General features: G+C 43.3%; 1 long non-coding RNA gene across 1 annotated transcript in view; it reads right to left on the bottom strand.

Moving 5' to 3' along the window:
• Window positions 1-19,422, bottom strand: part of LOC147751481 (uncharacterized) — a 32,632-nt gene extending 13,210 nt beyond the window's left edge. The window contains exons 1-2 of the long non-coding RNA XR_015300027.1: window positions 19,353-19,422; window positions 13,299-13,335 (exon numbers count right to left, since the gene is read on the bottom strand). This is a non-coding gene — a long non-coding RNA (uncharacterized LOC147751481). The remainder of the gene's footprint in view (window positions 1-13,298; window positions 13,336-19,352) is intronic.
• Window positions 19,423-22,481: the final 3,059 nt, after the last annotated feature.

Here is a 22,481-nt window from a genome sequence, read left to right as displayed (position 1 = left end):
TTATTACAGTAGACACGGCTAAAGCGTTCAATGGAGTAAATTGGATTTATTTAAGCGAGGTCCTAAATAAATTTAATCTAGGGGAAAACATAATAAAAATGGTAGAAAACATCTATAATTCACCTAAAGCGAAAATTTTGGTCAATGGCACGCTTACAGAGAACATCAAGATAGGCAGAGGAACACGTCAGGGATGTTCCCTTTCCCCCTTGCTTTTTAACTTTTTATATTGAGCCAGTAGCGGTATGCCTTAGGATACAACCCTTAATTTCCCCTTTTCATTACCAAGGGTGGTATAAAAAAGTTGCGATTTACACGGATGACCTCATGATTTTTACCTCTAACCTAAAAGAAGCCCTTAAGGCAACAGAGATGACTATGATTAGTTTTAGGAAACTATCAGGCTACCAGATATATCAATCCAAAACTGAAAGAATGAGTTGGAATGAGGAATTCTCAACCCCATATTGTAAAGAAAAAATAAGATATCTGGGTATCGACCTGGTAAAAGACATCGAGAAAATAACTCAAATCAATATTCATAGAATCGAGGTCGAGGTCGAGGTAAAAAGGTTGTTGAAAGTATGGAGCGGGCTACCATTAGCATTCCTGGGTAAATCAAATATTCTAAAAATGTCAATATTGCCGAAATTTACTTTTATCTTTAGCTCTATTCCATTGGAGGTAAATAGAGAATCCATCAAAAGAATTCAGGGAGACCTCTCTAGCTTTATTTGGTCCTCAAAGAAACCAAGGATTGCCTGTCACAATTTAAGGAGAAGAAAGGAACAGGGAGGCATTGCTAGCCCAGACCTCCTAGAATATTGTAAGGCGTTTCAACTCAAAACCAGCAAGGTGCTGCTGGGCTCTTACACTAAATATCCAGTATTTTTACAGAAAATGACAAACAACACCAGTTATTTCTTATATAAGTTCGGCCACCCGAAATTCTTTAACAAAATCAAATTAAAGACCCTGATGTCAGCCGCTAAGTTGTGGTACTGCGTAAGATCTACGCTGGATATTCCTCTTTACAGCGACAAGGCTCCCATCTGGGACTCCCCTACCACTCCGGACTGTCTCAAGGACAGCTTAACAGTTCCTCTAAAAACATCAGGAATACTGGAATGGGGCAACGCCTGTTTAAGAATGAGCTTCTAGACAGGGATCTATTATCGGACAGTACGAAGTCTACACTTTCAAAATGTAAATATTATCAACTTCTGAGTTGGTCAAAGTCGCTTAAAGATCCCAAAAAAGGAAACAGCTCCCTAGAAGTAAAATTATTGGACAGGAAACCACTCAAGAAAGAAGTCTCTTACTGGTATTGGGCCCTAATCTCAGCGGGGGAGGAGGACTTCCGGATCCCGTAGAGCATCTGGGGGAAAGACCTGCCGACGCTGGATATAAACAATACATGGCAAGTGTGTCTACGAACAAATGCTGGTCGATTGTTACTTCTGCTGCCCTTAAAAGAAACCACTTACTTACCATCCATAGACCCTACTGGATTCCGAAAAGATTATCAAAACTGAACGGGGCCACAGTGAAGAGCTGTCCAAAATGAGGATTGCAGAGGGCAGATGACTTGCACATGTTCTGGCAGTGCCCTAGACTCGATGGTTTCTGGAAGGATGTGGGTAACACCTTAGATGGGGCAATGGGAAGACATCTAACTGTAAGTACAGATCTTATCATTTTCGGGGTAATGGGCGGACATGCACTAAGGCTACTTACTAAATCCCAGGAAAACCTTATGTTTATTTTGATCCTGTTGGCAAGGAGGGAGGTATGTCTACAATGGATAAGCCCAAATCCACCGACTCATAGAGAATGGTTAGCCTCAGTCTTAAAGGTTCACAACTTGGATAGAAATAAGAAATCACTTTCTAAGAAATACAAATTCTGGGAGATATGGGAAGAGTTTCATAGAGCTTAATCGGGTTTAATGGGGGGATACCATAAATGTTTGAAGCACACCTTTGTTTAGGCACGTTAGTCAATCACCAAGTCCAATGATTACGTGAATGCAACATCTCAGATGAAGGCTTAAAAGAGTAGCCATAATGGCTAGCTCATCCCCCAATCGTAAAAAAAATCCTTCTTCTTAAAAGCATATGGAAGTAAGGGGATTCCTGTTCTCTGAAAAACCGGAAGGTTATGGCCAGGACCCACAAATAAACAACAGATTGATTAAGAGAAAGGACCCTGAGAATCTCCTAGCTTCAAACTGTTGCGTAATGAGGACAAAAAAAAAAGGAGTGTAAAACTGCGCTGGACCCAGTCGCCTTGATTCAAAGCAGACACAGACTCACGACCTTGTTTCTATAACAAGTGCAACCAAGTCCACACAGATGTTCGCGAAACACACATGAATAAGAAGCCCTGATGGTAGGCACAGGAATTGAGACCTGTGCTTTGAAATGCGTTGGCATTTTATTAACAACACAGAGGAACTGCCAAAATCTTACTTCTAGTGGTTGAGGGAATTGGACTAAAAAATAAATTCCCCTCCCAAACATACAAAAAAGTTCCCTGTGTTAGGCACTGTCTTGATTTTTGGCTTAAGTAAAAGCCAGGAGGCTCGCTATGTGTTTAATGTACATGGTGCAAAATACAATTGTTTCATTTATGAATTGTCGCACTTTGTTAATGTTTGTTTTCTAAAGTTTTTTGTCATGAATGTAATTTTGTGAATTGTTTAATGTATTAGTTGTTTTCGATTATTCATATATATATGTGGATCTTCTTTTCCTACTTTTGAAAACGTTTTGCAAAAAAATATGCAAAAACTTTAAACAGACTGGTTGAATAAATAACCTAAAATCAAACATAAAAAAGGTTGTGTTTGATACTTTCTATAAAGAGATTAAAGCAAAAAACATCAAAGGAGTCAGGTATCCCACTTTTTGAAAGTGCCATTCCTGAAATAGAAATGACAAGTCTAACTTTACCACTAAAGAGGTTTTATCATTAGCATTCTAAAGATATGAAACATGATTTAGATAATCCTTTCTAATCAAGAATTACAGCTTAAAAGTGTTTTCAAAGAACTCCCAATGCTTGCCTATGAGAGAAGTAGGACTCGCAGTAGTGAAAACGTATTTCGGTCTTTGTCATTACCACGACCTGTAAAACTTAAAAGTATATGTCCTACCTTTCAGGTACACAACACCCTGCCCACAGGGCTACCGAGAGCCTACCTTAGGGGTGCTCTATGTGTAATAAAGGAGAGGTTTAAGGTTTGGCAAGTGGTTCTAAATGCCAAGTCGAAGTGGCAGTAAACTGCACACACAGGTCCTGCAATGGCAGGCCCAAGAAAGGTTTGAAAGGGTACTTGTGTGGGTGGCACAACCAGTGCTGCAGGCCCACTAGTAGCATTTAGGTTACAGTTGCTGGGTATAGGGTGTACCGTTTTACAAAGGCCTTGCAAGTAAACTAGATATGCCAATCAGGTATATACACCAATGTCTATAACCACACACTTAAGGAGGGGCGAGAGGTATCTCCCTTCCTTTTCTCGTCCCTAAGGGCCAGATGTATCAAAGGGTTTTACCCATTCTGTGTCTATGGGAAAATGTGTTCACACATATGGCCCTAAGACTTCTATCTCACACACAAGAAAAGGAAGAGGGAATTATTTACAGCACAAATCAGTTAAAGATGCCTAAAAGAGTGCCCACCTCATTTTATTCAGGGCTAATCATGGGCAATGAACTCTGCTCCGCCAGTGGAGGTAGCGGAAATGTGGTAACTACGCATTTCATTGAAAACACGCAATTCACTCATGCAATAATTCTGACTCTGTTACGTAGTGGAGTTAACTGCTGTACCCACAACCCTTTGATAAAACAACTTTACCTTTACATGCTAAAAAGCATATAACCAATTCACAAAAGTGAACATTGAAAAATCTCAGGCAATGAGAGAGGTGATGATTTTGGGGTCCCCCTAACCTAGGGGGAGGGCAAGCAGATGCCTTGAACACGAAGAGCCTATCATGATTGTTAGACCCGGGATCCCGGGCTGGCCAAGGCTCACGCCAAAGTCAGTCAGAGACCACCATGTCTAAGGTTAGGGTAAGGGAGTTACACACCAAGATAACCCCTGCTCACCCTCTAGGTAACGTGACGCGAGCAGCAAGGCTAATCTCGGAGGCGATGTTTAAAGCGTTTGCGCGCGCACCCGGCAACAACACCCAAGGCCCACCACAAAGGAAACTCCACACAAGGTTATATAAAAAATAGCCTTTGTATTATAGTAAAAACACATTAGATAACACACAAACTTTACAATGTGCCAACAGGCACGGGCAGAATTTACAAGGGATTATGTACAGGACAGGGCCACGTGGACCACTGTCAGGGGTAGGCACTTTTCAGAAATAATACTTGTGGGTATAACACTTAGCACATAAACATATAATGACTGTAGCACTAAAAATAGTAAAATGTAGCACACAACCAGTAATCACTGGTAAAGGGTAAATACCTCCTACGTAACCCAAAAAACTGTAGGAAAATCACGCAGGGAACTAGGACCTTATTATCAGGACCTATAGGAACATAAACAATCACCTAAGCAAGTCACATTTAGCAAAGGTAATGGGACATCAACAATCCTCTAAGCAGGTCACTTTTAGCAAAGGGGATAAAACATAAAACACCTAAGCAGGTCACTTTTAGCAAAGGTAATGGGACATCAACAATCCTCTAAGCAGGTCACTTTTAGCAAAGGGGATAAAACAAAAACAATTGCACATGAGGCATTAAAACACATTCAGAGGTGCAGGTAGAACATTTGCGCAGGAATCACATAAGCAAGTAAATTTACAATGCGCAGGGTGCATGTAGCACAACACTAGAATTGTTCCCCAGGCCAACTGGCCTCGCAAGGGCTGAAATGCCCTGAGTCCATATGTCAGGGTAGGCTGCGCAGGCAGCCAAGAGCACAAGCCTAAACGTAGCAACTGTCCACTAAGTGCTGGACAGTTGTAAATACAGATGGCTAACGTTGGAGCCGTGTGGGCTCAAGAACAAGGGTGAGGGCAAGTACTGCGTGGGAGCCTCGGGGCTCTAACCACACTTGTGTCCCCTAAGAGCCTCTCTGGACTCGCAAAACAAAATGGCCCTCGAGCCTCTACGGCCCTAGAACAATTATGGGTAGTGAGCCTCTCTCAAGGCTGGAGAACAAATGAGGCCGGGTCTGAGCCTCGCAGGCTCTCTAAACAAATATGTGGCGCGCTGAGCCTCTCGGGGGACTCAGGAATCAATGGCCCTTCGTGGGAGCCCCTCACGGCTCTGCACAAGGGCGGGCACCTTGGAGCCTCGCGGGCTCAACTAACAAAACATGCCCCCAGATCGTCAGAGCGGCCCTCTGCCAACTGGGGCCGCTCAAAAAGCACCAGGAAACTGCCCTCACTCGAAGAGAGCACACTGGGGGGGGGGCGGGCACCAGCAACACCGGGACCCATTCACCGGCTCTCCTTGGCGCTGCTTCGTTTCTCTGCGCGGCGGCGGCTCTCTTTCCTGGGCGGCGGGGCTCTCCTTCTGGCAACGGAGCCCTGCCTGCACCTTCCGCCGCCCTGCTCTTCCTCTCGTGCTGCGAGGCGGGACTTCCGGGTGACACCTTCGGCTTCCGGGTCGTCGCGGGCAGCGCGGCGGCCCGTCTCGGGCTCCGTAGGCGGGGGGATGAATTTACCGAGGGGTGGGCTCCCTCGAGGTAAATAAAAAAAAAATTAGAAATAGCGGCAAGGGCGCGGGACAAATGCCAGGTGGGCACCGGCTCGGTCAATCAATCAATCCCGCACAACACGCAGGGTAGGCACCTGCTATTCCCCACGCAAAATGCGGGGCGGGGAAGCACGGAAATTATAGCAAAGAGCACTCCCAAGCGCTAGGAGTCAAATAAAGCGCTCCCAGGCGCTAGGAGTGAAATAAAGTGCCTTCCAGCGCTAAAGGCAATCCACAGCGCTCCCAGGCGCTTAGAGGCAAAGTACAGCGCTCTCATCGCTACAGGTACAAGCAAAGCTCCAGCAGGGTCTGGAGGCAGGCAGGGGGGCAAGGCTGGGCCAGAGCCAGCTCACTGGGTCTCCAGACAGGGAGATAATCCAAGTGGCGGTCCTCCTGGCCCCAGCAACAGCAGCAGCCCCCTCAGCTAGGATCCAAAAGCAGAACAATTTGTAGGGGGACACAGTCCCTTCTTATACTGTAAATTCCTTTGTCTGTAGGTGCAGGGTGGGGGAGAAACCAGTCGCAACTGGTTTTGAAGTACCCTTGATAGCTCAACCACCCATTTCATTCACTGGCAGGGCTAAGGTCATCAGTCGCACCACAGGGGGTGGAGCCAGCATTGTGTGGGGAAAGTCCAGCCCCATCAGGGACCAGGTGCACTCCTCCCTAGCCATCAACATGCTAATCTCACACTCACCACCGGGCAGACTCATCCAGCCTTCCTGGAGCCAGGCTCACCAGCCAGCCCCAGCCAATCACACAGCAGGCATATTTTACACTAATATGCCAAGTCCTAGAAGTGGCATTTCTACACAGGACACACTCATGCCACATACATCATTGCGAAGCATTCATTCTCACGAGCTCGCACATACCAAATTTGAGTCTGCACTCCCCACGCATCAGGAACTACCAGGGACACAGACATTCCCGATGCATTCCTATGGGAGAGCAGCCCAGCCTAACTACATGCACGCACTTTACTCTGGGACACAGGGAAAAAGTGCGTAGAGACCAGAAAATCATCCAAACAGATCACAGATTAAAAGCAAAAAGATTAGGGGTGAACCTGCCAGAAGGGCAAAGTCCAACAATGATGAACGATTCTGTGGTGGTCCCATCCTTCTAAGACCACTCCAAGTGAAGTTATGGACAAAAATACAATGCCAACCAAAGGCCCAGCAAACATTATGGGGCGAGAATCTAGAGTTTAGTGAATATTATAGTATTAGCTTTCAGCTGAGCCCAAGAGCCTGTCCCTTGAGGAATGTTTTGATATTGGATACTATAGTATTCACTGCACTCTAGAATACCATCCATTAATGCTTTGCAGGGCTTTTGTTTGGGATTGTATTTTTGCCCATAACTGTGCTTAGGGGGATCCTTGGAGGATGGGACCAACACCAAATCATTTCAGCATGATGTGCTCTTTGTGTTCAAGGCATCTGCTTGGTTCTATCCATAGGTTAGGGAGGATAACAAAATCATCACCTTTCTCACTGCTTACTATATTTTTATTTTTGTGAGATGACTATATTAATGTTAGCATGTAAACATGGAATGATTTATTGTTTAACTAAAGGCACTGTTTGCGATATTTTCATTTTCATGAGATGACTATATATTTTAGCAGGTAAAGAAAGTTATTTGTTGTTTTACTTAAAGTATGTGAGATTTCTGTTTTATTATTACGCACATAACATAGAGTACACCCACAACCCTTTGAGAAAACTTTGCCTTTACATGCCAAAAAGTTTATAACCAATTCACAAAGGTGAGCTTGGAAAAATATCATGCAATGAGAGAAGTGATGATTTTGGGGTCCCCCTAACCCAAAGGGAGGACCAAGCAGCTGCCTTGAGCACACAGAGCATATCATGCGCAAGGATTGTGGTGGTCCCATCCTCCTAGGACCACCGCAATCAAAGATATGGGCAAAAATACAATGCCAACCAAAGGCCCAGCAAAGCATTATGGGGCGAGATTCTCAAATGCAGTGAATATTATAGTATTAGCTCTCAGTTGAGCCTGGAAAGCCTGCCCCTTAAAGAATGTTTTGATATTGGGTACTATAATATTCACTGCACTCTGGAATCTAGTCCCATAATGCTTTGTAGGGCCTATGGTTGGGACTGTACTTTGCCTATAACTGTATTTGGGGTGGTCCTAGGAGGATGGACCACAACCAATCGTTCAGCATGTTGTGCTGTTTATGTTCAAGGCATCTGCTTGGTTCTCTCCCTAGGATAGTGAGTACACCAAAATCATCACATCTCTCACTGCTTGCTGAATTTTCATGTTCACTTTTGTGAGATGACTATATGCATTTTTGCATGAAATAATTGAGTTACTTGTTGTATTATCAAAGGTATGTGAGGTTACAATTTTATTAATTGGGGTGAGATGTAACGGAGTTGCGGAGCGGAGTTCACTGAGTTTTTGATCAATTCCACAGAAATCTCCGTAGTGGTACTCCGCCAACTACGCCCACCCTGATTCAGGGCCCCTCTTGGTAAGATTGAGAATTACTGGCCAGGGTGCAATCAAACTATTAGTATTTTTGGTCCTGCTACCTGTGTTCATCAACATGTTTCGGCGTTCTAATCACCCATTAAGGTTACTGACTTTCATCAGGCTGATGATTCTTGTCTTATTTGACAACCCTACTTTTTCCCCTCTAGCTTTTTATTGCGTAAGTGGGGCTAGGGAATCACATTTTCGCCATACATGCCACTCTCGGGAACTTTCTCAGGAACAACCTGCAGAAATAAATCTTACCATTAGTTGCAAGCCTTCAGAGGATAGGTGAATTACCAGATACTCGAAAGTGTTTCAATTCATTGTCTTATCATGGATTCATAAAGTACATTGACACCCGAGGGCAAGAGACCCAAAAGGGCACATACCCTGAATCATATATGTTTGAATGTATATGTTAGTGGCACTGTCTGTCCATCCACTGGGTGTCGCCAGTAGGTAAATATAGTTAGGACCATGTTTTCATAGGAAATTAATTTTTTTACTTGCCTATATCTTTGGCACCTATTGACAAATCTTTATAACATTTTCTCCCAAAAAAGTGTGCCTGTGAATATTGTTATGCATGGAAAGTTTCTGAGTGCTCTGACAAGTGGTGCGGGGCTGAGAAAAAGAGGGCTAAAAAAAGGTTTGTTTTCCAAGCTGCACTCCGAAGCATTGGACGGAATCTAGTTTGGCAGAATGGAAGATTTGATAACGCAGGACACACTTTCAGCTATTTAGTGTGAATCTGTGCAGTAGTTGTTGCAAAATATAAGAAAAAATAAAGTTAGTGATATCTTTGGCCGTGATGACATAGCGAAAAATAACGAGCCTGGCATTGACAGGCCAAAAAAGCATTTCATTTAAAAAAACTGTGAAATCACTATATTTGTGAATTCACGTAAAAGTTAAAAAAAAACTGATTTTAATTACCACCCCTGGGTGGGCCAAGTTCTGGGGGCATACATTAAAAATAGAAGTGGGGCACACAGGGTCCACTTCTTAGGGCTTACCAAAGCCCCAGGGACTGCCACCTCCCCGGGGACCTGCTTATAATGTATATGCAGGCAAGTCCACCCGGACCACTCTGGGGACAACCACCTCCCCCGGGGCAAAATACATAAAATTAATGCGGAGTCACACATGGACCCCACACAGCCCTGTGGACTGCCAACTCCTCAAGGCTGAAATAAATGAATGTATGGGGTCAGTTACGGAACCCCCAGGGACCACCAACTCCCTGGGGTTAAATTGAATGTGGAGCCATTTCTGACCCTGGGGAACACCATTTCCTTGGTGGGAGCTAAAAGCTCCCACCAAGCAAAATCACATATAAGTCTACTTTCTGCAAGCCTGGGCTGTTGAGCAGCTCTGGCTTGAGGAAGGCAGAGATTTCATATGTTTCTCTGCATGCAAATATGCGTGCAGAGAAACAGATGAAAACATTGCCCTGACAGACAGGGTGCTGCCTTTCTGCATCCCCCTGCCTGTCACAGTATTGCCGGCTCCCGCAGAAGGCAGGGATCTGGCAGGGACAGCTGGGACCTTGAGGCTCCCCTGCGGTCCCCAAAACAGGTCACTTGATGCCCTAGGGGCACAGAGAATAAAGAGGCCAGGGCTCCGGGGGATGGGGTCCCCTGGGCCAAAACCGATCCAGGGATAGGGGTCGCATGGCCCCCCTTCCATATTAACAATACATTTTTCAAAAGGCAGGACCCAGTAGGATTGCTGATACAAGGCCCTCAGTTTTCTCCATCACTCTGCAAATGCACCATCTGGCACATTACTGATTGGGGGATGAAGTTTCCCTTGATGCTGAGGGTCCTTGGGGGCTACGGACCCCTTCCATTACATTCAGTAAGTCCCAAACACACTGGGATTGCTGAGAGATCATCTAAGGCCCCAACCCCTTTCTCAACCATTCTGCACACTCACCTCCTGGTGCACTACTGGTTGGGGGAGTCCCCTTGGATGCGGAGGGTCCTTGGGGCCAACAACTTCTCATGTTATCTCAAGTGAGTCTTATACAGCAGGATTGCTGAGAGCTCATTGAAGGCCCATCCCCTTTCTCTCACCTCAGCAAACAGGTGCGGGAAATGCGCATGCGCGGGTGCCCCCGCATGGGCATTTTGCTAGAAGAACTCGCCGCATCATCTGAAGATGGAGCCCCGGGACGCTGCATAGACAGTAAGTGCTTTTAACGTAGTTTAAAATGTATTTTACATTAATAGAACCATGTAGAAGAGGGTGGGAAAGAGGCGGGTGGCGGGCAACTTCGCTCCATCAATGGAGCGTGCGTAGTGTTGCCTACTACACCTAATTTGCAAAGTGCGAAGTAGGCAACACTACGTACACTCCGTGGGCGGAGCGTAGCATTGCCCCCAGGGTTGGTCATAAGCAGTGCAGCTGAGGTAACTATAACTGCTGAATTTCTATGGTTTTGTGCATGTGATATGTGAGCCTAACTATAATGTCCACGTAACTTGGTTATTTCAGTGAATGCCTACATTTAAAAAAATCTATTTCCTAACTATAACGTCCCTGTAACCTTTGTTTTATCTGTGAATATATATATTTGTTAGTGCTCAGACCTGCAGAGTATTACCTGAGAAGTCACTAGGACTACTGTACTCCCTCCCAAAAGGTGGAGAGCAGAATTTGGCCTGGTCAGGAGCAAATGTACCCTTCAATATCATGGCCCATGCACCAAAGCAAATGAGAGAATGATACAGGAGCAAAATGTGTGACTGGGTGATCTATTTTTGAAAATGGGATAACACAAGCATTTGCAACTTCTTCTGTAATACAGACGGGATCTTGGAACACATTAAATATGAACTGATGCTCGTTATGCCTCCAGATCACTTACTCTAATATGGCCACAGGCTCCTAAGTAGTATGAATTGTCGCATAACCCAAATATTCATAGGGCAAGAATATCACACACGCCTAGACACATGTGAATAGTTATCAGAAATAATCACAATAACACTGTCTGTGCATATCCACTTAGCATTTTATCTGAATTAATTCATTCAAATATATTCATCTTTTTAATAATATAAACAGGCTGTTTACAAAAGGTGAAAAATATAAAGTGCTCATGTGACATATGTGCTTAGTGACAAAAAATGTTGTGCATATATACAAGGTGGTTCAGGATATTATGTACAAGGGAAAGGACAAGGTTTCTGATGGCTAGACTCATAACCATGAGTCCTGGTGGCTACTAATGCTTCTTTTGGTATGTAGGGCCTTGGTTGGTCTGAGCCTTGTTTGATCATTGACATTTCAACCCACGGTGTTCTCCCTTCGGTAGTCATTACGGGTCTTCATCAGAACATCGTAAGGGGGAGGGTGGGGGTTATTTGGTTACAGCAAACGGACAAAGGACTCATGGTTGTCAGACATGTGGATCGCTTATGTAAGCGGTGTGTAAAGATGGAGGGAAGAGACTAAGGTGGAGCACTCACCCAGTTCGGACCAGAACGTGTTCCGCCTACACCTAGAGCCATCATCCCCTCTATAGACTGTAAACTGTGAGCATGGCCAGCAGTGTTGTCTAGAGGGTCGGAGGCCAAGCAGCTGAGGAGTCAGCCTCGAAGTCCGAGGCCGCTCTCTGCGTGGTCTTAGAGGGTTTGCGCGACTCATAGGTGAGGCGAGGTTGCGTTTTATCTGTTCGCTACATAGCAAATTGCAGCACAGGCCCGCAGGCCCAATGAGCTCAACTATAGTGGTACTTGCAAACAGAGGACCCAGAGGGGCGTCGGCCACAACAAGTGAGCCCCTGTTTTGCAAATATGCGACGCGCAATCCACCACTGCAGGGGGAAGCACCACCAATCCGTTAGAGAATGAAGGCGCCAGATGCAGAGATTTTCTCAAAATGGAGCAATTCGGCACCCAAGAGATGCCAGTGCTGTGCAGAGCCCAACAGGGGCCCATGGGCAGAAAGGAGCGCAGCCTTCCAAATAACAGTCTCAAGCCAAAAAAATAAACCAGGGAGAGGCCTCCACTTCATGCAAGTGCACAAAGTCACATACGGCGCCCAATAATTACCTGATATGCTTCAGCAGAACATCAGCTACACTGCACCCCTGGTGTCAGCACCTATTCCAGACCGAAGCAATGCGGGAAGCATGCATGGTCTCAGTCGGCTAGTTGTCACCACGAACGGCCTCATCAGCGAATCACCACCAGCGCAGTCCGCTCCACTCCTGTGCGCTCAAAAGCTCAGCCACAGCTCGCAGGCCGCGACCCGTTCCCCACTGGCGCCGCCTCCACAGTCACCAGAGGGTAGGTTGCCCCCCATTCACCACAACTGGCGCCAAGCACACAGGATTTCGCAGCCCCTCCACACAGCTCTGAGTGGTTCGGGCAGGATTCAAGGGTCCCCAAGCTGCAGGGGCTCCGCTTGTTCCTCCGGTGGCAAGGATGAGCCCACAGCACAGGTAGGCAGTCCGATGGGCAGGCCACCAGTAAGCACAGAGTGTGCCCAGTCAACAGGGCCAGCCCTTCAATCAAACACAATGCCCACTACGGTAGTAGAGAGCCACAGGTCAAACCGCAGCGAGCCGCCATTTTGGATGATGGTCGCCGAGATCAGTCTAACCCCACCAGTAAGCGCATCGGCGATTCAGAGCAGTGATATAACAGATTCAATCCGGGCAGGACACACCAGAGATGAGCAGCGCTCCATTTTCAGTGCTAAAATGCAGTGTTGAAGGCGGATATTAGGCGGATTGAAGGCTCAGCTTGTTGGAGCCTCTCTAGTGAGCGGTCATCTTGCCACACGCTCCTCGTGATTGCAACTACACATTCTCAGTGAGGTAATCTGCCTATTAAATTGAGTATGCATAGAAAAAAAATCTGTTATTGTGTATAGCACAAACTGCTACCCAGTAAAGGGCATTCTTCCAGACCTGTATGTGAAACTTTAGAAAACCCTAAATTCATCACTAACCCAGAGAAAGAAGGAGAGTCCCCCAAATAAGGTAACTCTTTTTCATTATTGCTGTATATCAATTATCATAATATAACTACATACCTAGGTCAACAGCACGGCCATCAAAAACTGCAGAGGGCTGAAAAATAAATAGAAAAATAAGTGAATCATTATTGTGCTGTGAAACAGACGCGTTCATGCTTGAATTGAACACAGGTGTGTGTCTGGACATTTTAATTTCAGTTAAGATTCACGACAGAGATTAAAAAAGGGGGATAGAGATGTTTGGGCCAATACCTAGCCCCCATTTAGATTCTAGCCAACGGGGTACCTTTTCCTGCCAAACCCTTGGTCCACCAGTCTCATTCGGTTACAGAGGGGCCTTAAATATTCTGTCAATGGAGTCCACCTAGTATTTCCTCCGAACTCCCGATGGAGTATTGACCATCTGAGGAAGGAAATAACATTGTGTCCCCTATCTAGGGTTGATGGTGAAATGCCTCTTTTCCTGGCTATCACCACCAGGAAAAACCCAGCAGTAAGAGATATCAAAAAATGATCCCCACGCCCTTGGAGAATCCTTCCTTGGCGTGAGGCTCATTCATTTTTGTTTTTCAAAAACAAAACTAATTTTGATTTGAAAAACAAAAAGGTATTGAAAAGTTCAACAGCCACCATGGCTGAAGGTATCCATCAAACGTTTACTACATTGAAAGGGATGTCAATGTAAAGATGTGTTCATATTGCCGGCAGACAGGTTGAAATTTGACTTGCGGGAGTCCCTCTGGATGGCAGTGGTAATGGTCTCTGCCATCCAGACGGAGTAAATTGGCACAGAATGCACTTACTCATTTTGGTATTCATGCACTTACTCATTAATGAGTAAGGGGCATATGTATGAAACAAATTTTTAGACGCAAATGCAGCGATTTGCAAAAAAGCAGCGTTTGCGACAAAAAAATTGCAAAACGCAATGTATGAGGAAAATCACATTGCAATATTAAGGAATCGCAAAATTTGCGATTCCTTAATTTTGCGTAAGAATTTAAGGAATTGCAAATTGCGATTCCTTAAATGCTATGCAACAAGCACACAAGTTGTGCGATTTCTCCTTAAGAAATCGTATATTACCACCAACTTCAAGTTGGTGGTAATTTGCGACTTATTTCAAAAATGTACTTTTTAGCATTTTTCAAGATGCCATGTGGCGCACATACATGCCCTTAGGGCATGTACGTGTGCCATATGCTCACACATGTTCATTTCAGAGGTGCATCGGGGTGTCCTTATGACATCCTTGCACCCTTGAAACTATTCTCAATTTGCGATTCTCAAATTGCGAATTGCAATTTGAGAATGACTTCTTATTCATTTCTATGGGCCTAGGAATGAATGGGAAGGTATTCCTTAATTGCGATTTCGCAATTTGATAATCGCAATTAAGGAAAACTAAGAAATAGCAAAGACATTACAAATTTTTAAATACATCCTGTTTTGCAATTCTCAAATAGCGATTCTCAAAAAATCGTTATTTGAGAATCGCAAAAACAGATTTTCATACAAAGGCCCCCGAAGTGCCTTCTGTGAATACCAAAATGAGTAACTTATTCATTTTGAATAAGTTACTCAAAATGAGCAAGTGCATTCTGTGAATACAAAAATGGTAGTAAGTTTAGGATTTTGTTGTAAGTTAGTTCTGTGAATAGGGCCCGTTGTGTATTTTCTTTTTTTATTTTCTTTTCTTTTTTATTTTATTTGAGCAAGTTCAATTCTATATCACAATAAAGAAAGAAAAAGAAAAAAAGAACATGGTTCAATTCATATGTAACAGACATTATAAACAGTTAATAATACAGAATATATCTAAGGTTCTCAAGTCATGATCTCTGATTACGAAGAAAATAAAAAAACAAAGAGGAAAAGGAAATAATAACAGTGATCACATACAAAATTATAGAACATTTACGAAAACTGATATTGATATAAAGTAGGTGTTTCTTGTCCTAAGGCCTCCTTTCATTCTCATACCATAGGGTTATAGGAGCCCATATCTGGGCCCCGAGCAATCTAGATTTCTTCCCTCTTGTTTTATATATATAGCTGATTCTTGTTTATAAGTCCCCAAAAACCGGCTTAGCCACATTTGAAAGGTAGGTGCTTCTAGATCTTTCCAGCGAGCAGCAAGTATGATTCGAAGGACTGCCATACCTAGGAATACGGACGTTACTTCCTCCTTTTTATATCCCAAAGAATCGTCATAGCCAAATATATATAGGGTCAATGAAGTTCTTAGATTATGTCCAAAGATTTCTGCCCAATAATCAGAATTTTTGTACAAGGTTCGCTGGAGACAGTCCACACCTTGGACAATGATCGTCTTTGGCCCCAGGTAAATAATTTGGCGGGTGAATAATAAAGGTCATATACAGTTCGATAGTGTTGTGCTTTTAAATTAGATGCCAAAAATAATTTAGAGGATAGCATCAATGACATATCTAAATCTATGTTAGGATTATCAAGTTTTATTGCCCATCCTCTCTCAACTAGCTCTAAATCATCACGATGATTCTTAATTAGAAGATCATAGATATGGCCTATCCTAGTGGCCCGCCTAGTTATGATTTCAAAGAAAGGGATGGTCCCTGATTGCATTTTGGGTAAGAGTTGACTAATGATAGTGTGCACTTGTATATATTTTAGATAGTCAGTGGGAGGGATCAAGAATTTCTGTTGTATATCCCCAAATGATGCTATAGAGCCTTTTTTAAGGAGATCGCCCACCCTAGCAATCCCTATATTCTACCACTTTCGAGAAGTGGAGTCAATAAGCCAAGATGGTAGAATCGAGCTATGCCAGAGAGGAGTGTATTTAGTATATTTTGAGATTACTAGATGTTTCGATGCATTTTTCCATATCCTCCATGAGTCGGTAATAATTTTAAATTTAATTTTTTTAAAGTATGAAGGCTCTATTTGCCTTGACAGCAGCCCTCTGGCTTTGTCCCCTAATGCCAATTCATATATTGATGGTATATTATGTTCTAATAAAGCAACTGCTGTTGGCTTGATGTTAAATAGAGGGTCCATTTGCTGAAGGAGAGTCGCCCATAGGTAAAGAGTCAGATTTGATATGGCTAACCCTCCCCTACATTGTGGTAGAGTCAGATATGGCATTGCCCTCCTGATTTTCCCATAGCTCCATACAAATTTAGACATACAAGAGTCCATAATTTTAATCATTTTGAAACTCTATGCCAAGATTCTCGCTAATCGGCTCAGCAGGATTGTCGAACAGCTGGTCTCCCCGTGGCAACATGGCTTTATCCCTGGAAAAGGCACTACAGATCACACCCGTAGAGCCATCTCCCTTTTTGACATCATAGGAGTTTCGGGGGCCAGATGTCGATGATCCTGCTCGACGCCGAGAAGGCTTTCGACTGAGTCTCTTGGCAATTTCTATGGCAAGTTTTGGAATCAAACAACTTTTGACCATGCTTCATTAAATCCATCAAAGCTTTATATGTGGATCCAAAAGCTAGGCTTGCCATAAAGGGTGTCGAATCGGAGTTTATTAACATTGAAAGGGGCACGAGACAGGGATGTCCATGCTCCCCCATACTGTTCGCCCTTCACATCAACCCACTAATCTCAAAACTCCTTATCTCCAATCTAATTCAACCCATTACAGTAGGTATATTTCATACTAAAATTCTGGCTTATGCCGATGACGTGGCGGTATTAACACCAAACCCTACTGAGGCAATCCAAGAGATAGAACAAATTACTCAGACTTTCGGCTCCTACTCAGGATACTCCCTTAATAGGGATAAGACAATGGTTTTATGCACAGATAACACCTTTTTTGGAAGTCCTTATAGAGTGAATAAGGCCACCTATCTCGGTGTTTGTATTTCTCCTAAAGTAAAAGACATTAACCAACTTAACTACGACCCATTGATAAAGAAAATTTAAAAAGATCTTTCAAGAGTGAACAATCTCCATCTCTCAATCGTAGGTAGAGGGAACTACCTCAAAATGAACGTCTTCTCGAAAATATTATATCTATTTCGGGCAATCCCGTTGATGGTCGATGACAAAATGATTAAAATTATGGACCGTTGTGTATTTTCTAAAGTTTTATTTCTGGGAAATATCAATGAAGTTGAGCTAGTAGCATGGGATATAGTAGCCTCTTAAAACGTTGCCTTTAACTGAAACAAACAACTCTTAGCTATTTATAGGCTATCAGTTCTAATCTGCACTGAACTCTTCCGAGGCCTAGATGGTGCCAAGGTGGAAGATAGAGTGAGCCAAATGAAATGGATGTTCTACTCGTTGCAATTCTTGTGTACATGGGTTTTCCTATTTTACAATTGTTATAATGAGCAATTGTATGCGTAAGGGTTTCAAATCGATGATATTTTAATTTTTAAATACATATGAAATGAGTGAAAGGTCACTTTCGATAACAGCTCCAGAATACGCATAGCATAACATAAGTTGCATTGTGCAAAATTCTTGAAAATATTTCATCACTGGTTGTTAATAAATCTGCCACTTTTTCCCCTGCAGTACATACACCGATTCCTCAATATTTCTAAATATAAAACAGTTTTACACTATATGTTTCTTTTGACCTCTGATGGACAACTTAAAAATATATTAGATTAATTTTTATTGTTTACGATGATTCTAAAAATATTTTTCTTATATTTTAAAAAGAAATAATACGATCTATCCCTTTCTATCTGTTTATTAGTCATGAAATATGTCTCCTTATTTTCAAGTTTGGGTTGTCAAGATACAGTTTGTGTGGGGTGAGGTGCCCCAAGCACTGACTACGCCGGTAAGGCCTCTGCAGAATGGATGTGGGAAAATATGGAGAGCACTATGATCGGGGCGTGCATGGTGTGACTGTATCTGGAGATGACCCCATGTGCGGGTCCTCCCCTTTTATTAAACCCCGAAGGGATGCGGATGCAGATGACGTGCACCCAGTATGCTGCTAAATGCACGGAACATAGAACTGTCAACCATTACACGGGTTGCCTATACTGACTTAGTATAAATCCTAGTATTTCAGAGTTCACAAGGAGGTAGGAATAAGGGGTGAGATTCAGACCATTTGCGATTGCACAGAGGATTTTTTTATGTATCAAACCCAAATTGCAAGTTTGTTTTTCTCGTATTTGGAAGGAGGCGTGTTTATGGCTTCCCTTCTAAATACCGAATGGTATCAGTATTTATTTACATTTTGCCACTCAAATGAGGAGGCAGCCTGTTTAGAAACTGAAAGTGGTTCCCAAGGGACGCCATCCCCTTTGTGCATGTTTAAAACAATATGTTTTAGGAGTAGGCAGTGGACCAATGGACCTCTCACTTCCTACTCTTAAACAATACATTTCTTTTTTTGTATAAATGCATCCCGTTTTACTTTAAGGAAACTCTGTTGCACTTAAAGAAAAAAAATATTTATGTAAAAGCCTGGTGGTTGGCTGACCTCAGCAGGCCACCATTGCTGTGATGGCTGTGAATCCAAGTGGGTCACAATATGCGCCCTGCCTCATTAACCCCTCCCATGCTCATGACGGCTGAGCTGTGCTCATGACGGAGCGGTTCCGTCATGGCCTGCTCGGTGCGCCTGCGCAGCGCGAATTTCATGCCTGCGCTGAGGGTTCCTTTGAGCGGGCGCATTCGTGACGGAACCGCTCCGTCACGAGCACAGCTCAACCGCGACTTGTGACGGAGCGGCTCTGTCACGAGCATGCGAGCGCTGCTCGACCCCCCCGCCCCCTTAGCGCTGCGGCGGAATTCCCGCCGCAGCGAAGGGGTTAATATTCATAAGGCAGGTCGAATTGCGGCCCACTCGAAATTGGTGATTTGCAAACTGACCTATTACTACAAAGGTTGCTTTGCAATTTACTACAGGGTCGAAAAAAGTACGGGTCGCAAATTGCCACCAGTATTTTGTGACGTGTTGGACGTACATCTGACCCTTATATTCTACAGTGGTAATTTTCTGATACTGAGCCACTTAAGGCTGTACCCTGATATGCCTCTTCTGGCACTTGTTTGTCATAGTATATCTATTGATCCTGAAATGATAGGTTTTAGTTACCTCATAAAAATGGGAATCATTTATTTTTTTTAACTTACAAAAGGATTGCTAGGCAAGTCCGCTAATTTTTCGTTTTTCTTTGGATGACTCTCATTCGGTGCAGAATTCCTGAAACAGATAAAACAATGGTCCCAATAAATACATAAATAATGTTGATATAAATTGATTTCTTGTTCTTAAAAAAATACTATTTTATAGCTGCTAATTAAACATTTGAAGATCTATTTATTTTCAGGCTGTCACAATACAATCAATAAGGTTTCTGAATTATTTGTCAAGCATGCACCACTGGGGAGTATTTGAAATGAATTCAATAATATTTAATGCAGTCCTATCATGCCTTCCTCCGACGCTTTCAAAAAACAGTTTATTGGGTTCTACAACGTGTTCCTCTTAGGAACATTAAGACAGAAGTTGTTAATAAATTAGGGGATATATGCACAAATACATTTTTCGCATTGAAACACTCCAATTCAGAGTTTATGACTAAACAAACTGCTTTTAACCATGTTCCAAACTCTTCGTAGGAGTTAGTAACTTTTTACAAATTCCTAAAATGGGTTTAGAAACAGATAAATAATCGCAATTTGTAGGGGGCACATAGTAGGAGTTACTTCCCAATTGCAATTCCAAGCCATATGTATCAAGTGATTAGTCCTGAAATAGGTGCAAACCATTCATAAGGTAGCCACTCTCAAGTTGGAGTGGTAACTATTCGCAAAAGGAAAGGGGTTCCACTTCCCAAGTAACTTATTCTGTGTTCAGGAATGTATTCTGATTTGCTATGATGTAATATAAACCAGCATTAACTCCAGAGTGATAATAAACAGGCACATAATGCACCCTTGCTCCTTCCATAGAAACCCATAAACAGGCGTTACATCTATTTCAATTCCCCAGGCCGTTTACTGTTTACTACCTCGGTTTAGGAAGAATAATTGCATAAATGGTTTAACTTTATTTCTCTTCATGTCAGTTTAAGATTGAGAATGACCCACCACAAATAGTGCTTTTTCATTTGAAATAGTACATTAAGGCCAGATCTAATGACTTTTGCAATGCTTGTTTATCTGTTGGCATGTGACCCACCAGTCTGACAGGTTACCAGAGCACTGGCCTCAACTCATGTTGTTGAGGGCCACCCTCCATATATAGTATGCCTGGCAGGGATTTATATGCCTTCAATGCATCTGCCAGGATGGTGGATGCACTTAAGGCGATCACTTGTGCTTGGATCTGCTCAACATATATTTCTATTTTCTGAAACAAATAGGAATTTGTTATAGACAAAAACAAACAAAGAATCAATGGCTCTGGCACTCCAGGAGATTTCTCTATGTGCAGCAGGGCAACTCTTTTTTGTTTTAGTGCTTGAGCCATCAAATACACGGTCAGGGAAAATCAGTAATGGATAACTCACTTTATTGGTGGTTGGAGTAACCACCACTGTTACTGAGCAGTTTTTTGTTGTGTTATGTTATATTACATATTTTTTGTAAGAGCAACATTCACAGTCCATTGTTAGTGGTATATTCGCAACAACTAGGGGACATAATAAAACAAATACAAGATTCTAGGAAACAACTGACAATTAAGAAGCACAGTCGTTAGTGTCCTAGGAAAAAGCTGGAGTTTTAAAAGTACTCAACTCTAATGGAAAGTTATTTCAGAATTTTGCAATGGTCACAGAAAAGCCCTTTAGTTAGGTTTTAGCCTTAAACTTAAAAATGTGCAGCTCTCATTGGTTGTTAAATCGCAAAGGACAAATAGTCTTATAAAGTCCAAATTTGGCTATCATGAAAACAGAGGAGGAGGATGAATTGTCCAGTTGATGTAAACAAGAAATAAGGTATTTTTCTACAAGCAGTCAATTTGAAGAATTAATAAAGGGGAGATATGGTTTCTTTTCGTGTTACCAATAATGAGTCACAAGTGTTTCTATCCAGCGGGGGTTCCATGCAGGTAAGACTGTGGGGCTGGGTGGAGGGCGATTCCTACAGATGATGAGGGAAAATGTGCTATTTATTCCATTTACCCTTGTTAACTTCTGTCGAAATCCCCCCACCCAGTCCACCGCTTTTACGTGCACGAGCTGCAGCTGTTTCTATCAGTTTGTTTTTTAGACTAAGATAGATTGTATTGCCACAATCCAGCAATGATCGTATTAAAGTAAACAATCAAGTATAAACAACTAATGGATGGAATGCTTTAATTCAATGAATCTTAGCCACTGGTAAGTACTTGGGCCGCATACCAGTCCATTGTTATTTTGCATACTGTGCCACCTCAGTTTGGACTCAGCCATATGCAAATCACTCTTCACTCTTCTCTATTGGGAACAGTCCGACCCGAACTGCCAATCCAGGTCGTCCCTAAACTGGACCACAAGCAACTTAGGACTAGTTTCACCCTAGTTAGGGCTCATCATCCAGGCATAGCTTGGTACCATTGACAGTGTGCAGGGGAACCATGTCTGGCCGCACTGGACCAGATCAAAGTCAAAAGTTCAGGATGAACATAACGGAGAGCAGATCAGAGACAAAGGCAGGTTCCTCCGAGTTGAAAGTTTACCTGCTAACTTAGTCCATGTCAATAAAAGACGCTTCAGTCAGAGCTTTGCTTGGTGAGGACCGCAAGGAGATCATTTTTGGCACAAACAGCGGATTGCCAGTTGGAGCATCCCATTGAGAGGATATGTGGGGTAGTTGTTGACACGAAAAGCATCTTGCGGTGAAGTCTGGAGTATGTAGCCATTGGCTGCTGTGAAATTCCTCTTGTGTTCATGAGCTGACCAGGAAACTTAATTTTCGATGTGAAGGGGAGTACACTGGGGCACCAGCCAAAGGTCCAAGACTTGGGGGCACCTCTTGGGGACCAGGACTAATGCCAAAAGTGGCCAGCAGCAAGGTCCACACTGGTCTGGTTGGTGCTGGTCAGCTCGGTAGTTGCAGGAAAGACCTGTGGAAGCTTGCTGTGTCCCTGTAGCTCAAACAGGAGGTTGGCCAAAAGATCCTTGGGGTCATTTTTGGGGTCCTGGGTTCAATGCAAGCAAGTCCATGCTTCAGATAGCAGGACAGTTTTTAATATGAGTCTCCACATGTCCTGAGGTGTTCTGTGGAGAGGTTCTTAAGGTGCCGCTTTTATCACAACTGCTAACTTTTTTGTGG

This window comes from Lissotriton vulgaris, chromosome 1_1 (assembly GCF_964263255.1).
Source record: "Lissotriton vulgaris chromosome 1_1, aLisVul1.2, whole genome shotgun sequence".
NCBI classification, from domain to species: Eukaryota; Metazoa; Chordata; class Amphibia; order Caudata; family Salamandridae; genus Lissotriton; species Lissotriton vulgaris.
Note: the sequence above shows the minus strand (reverse complement) of the source record. Positions and strands in the feature narration are given on the sequence as shown.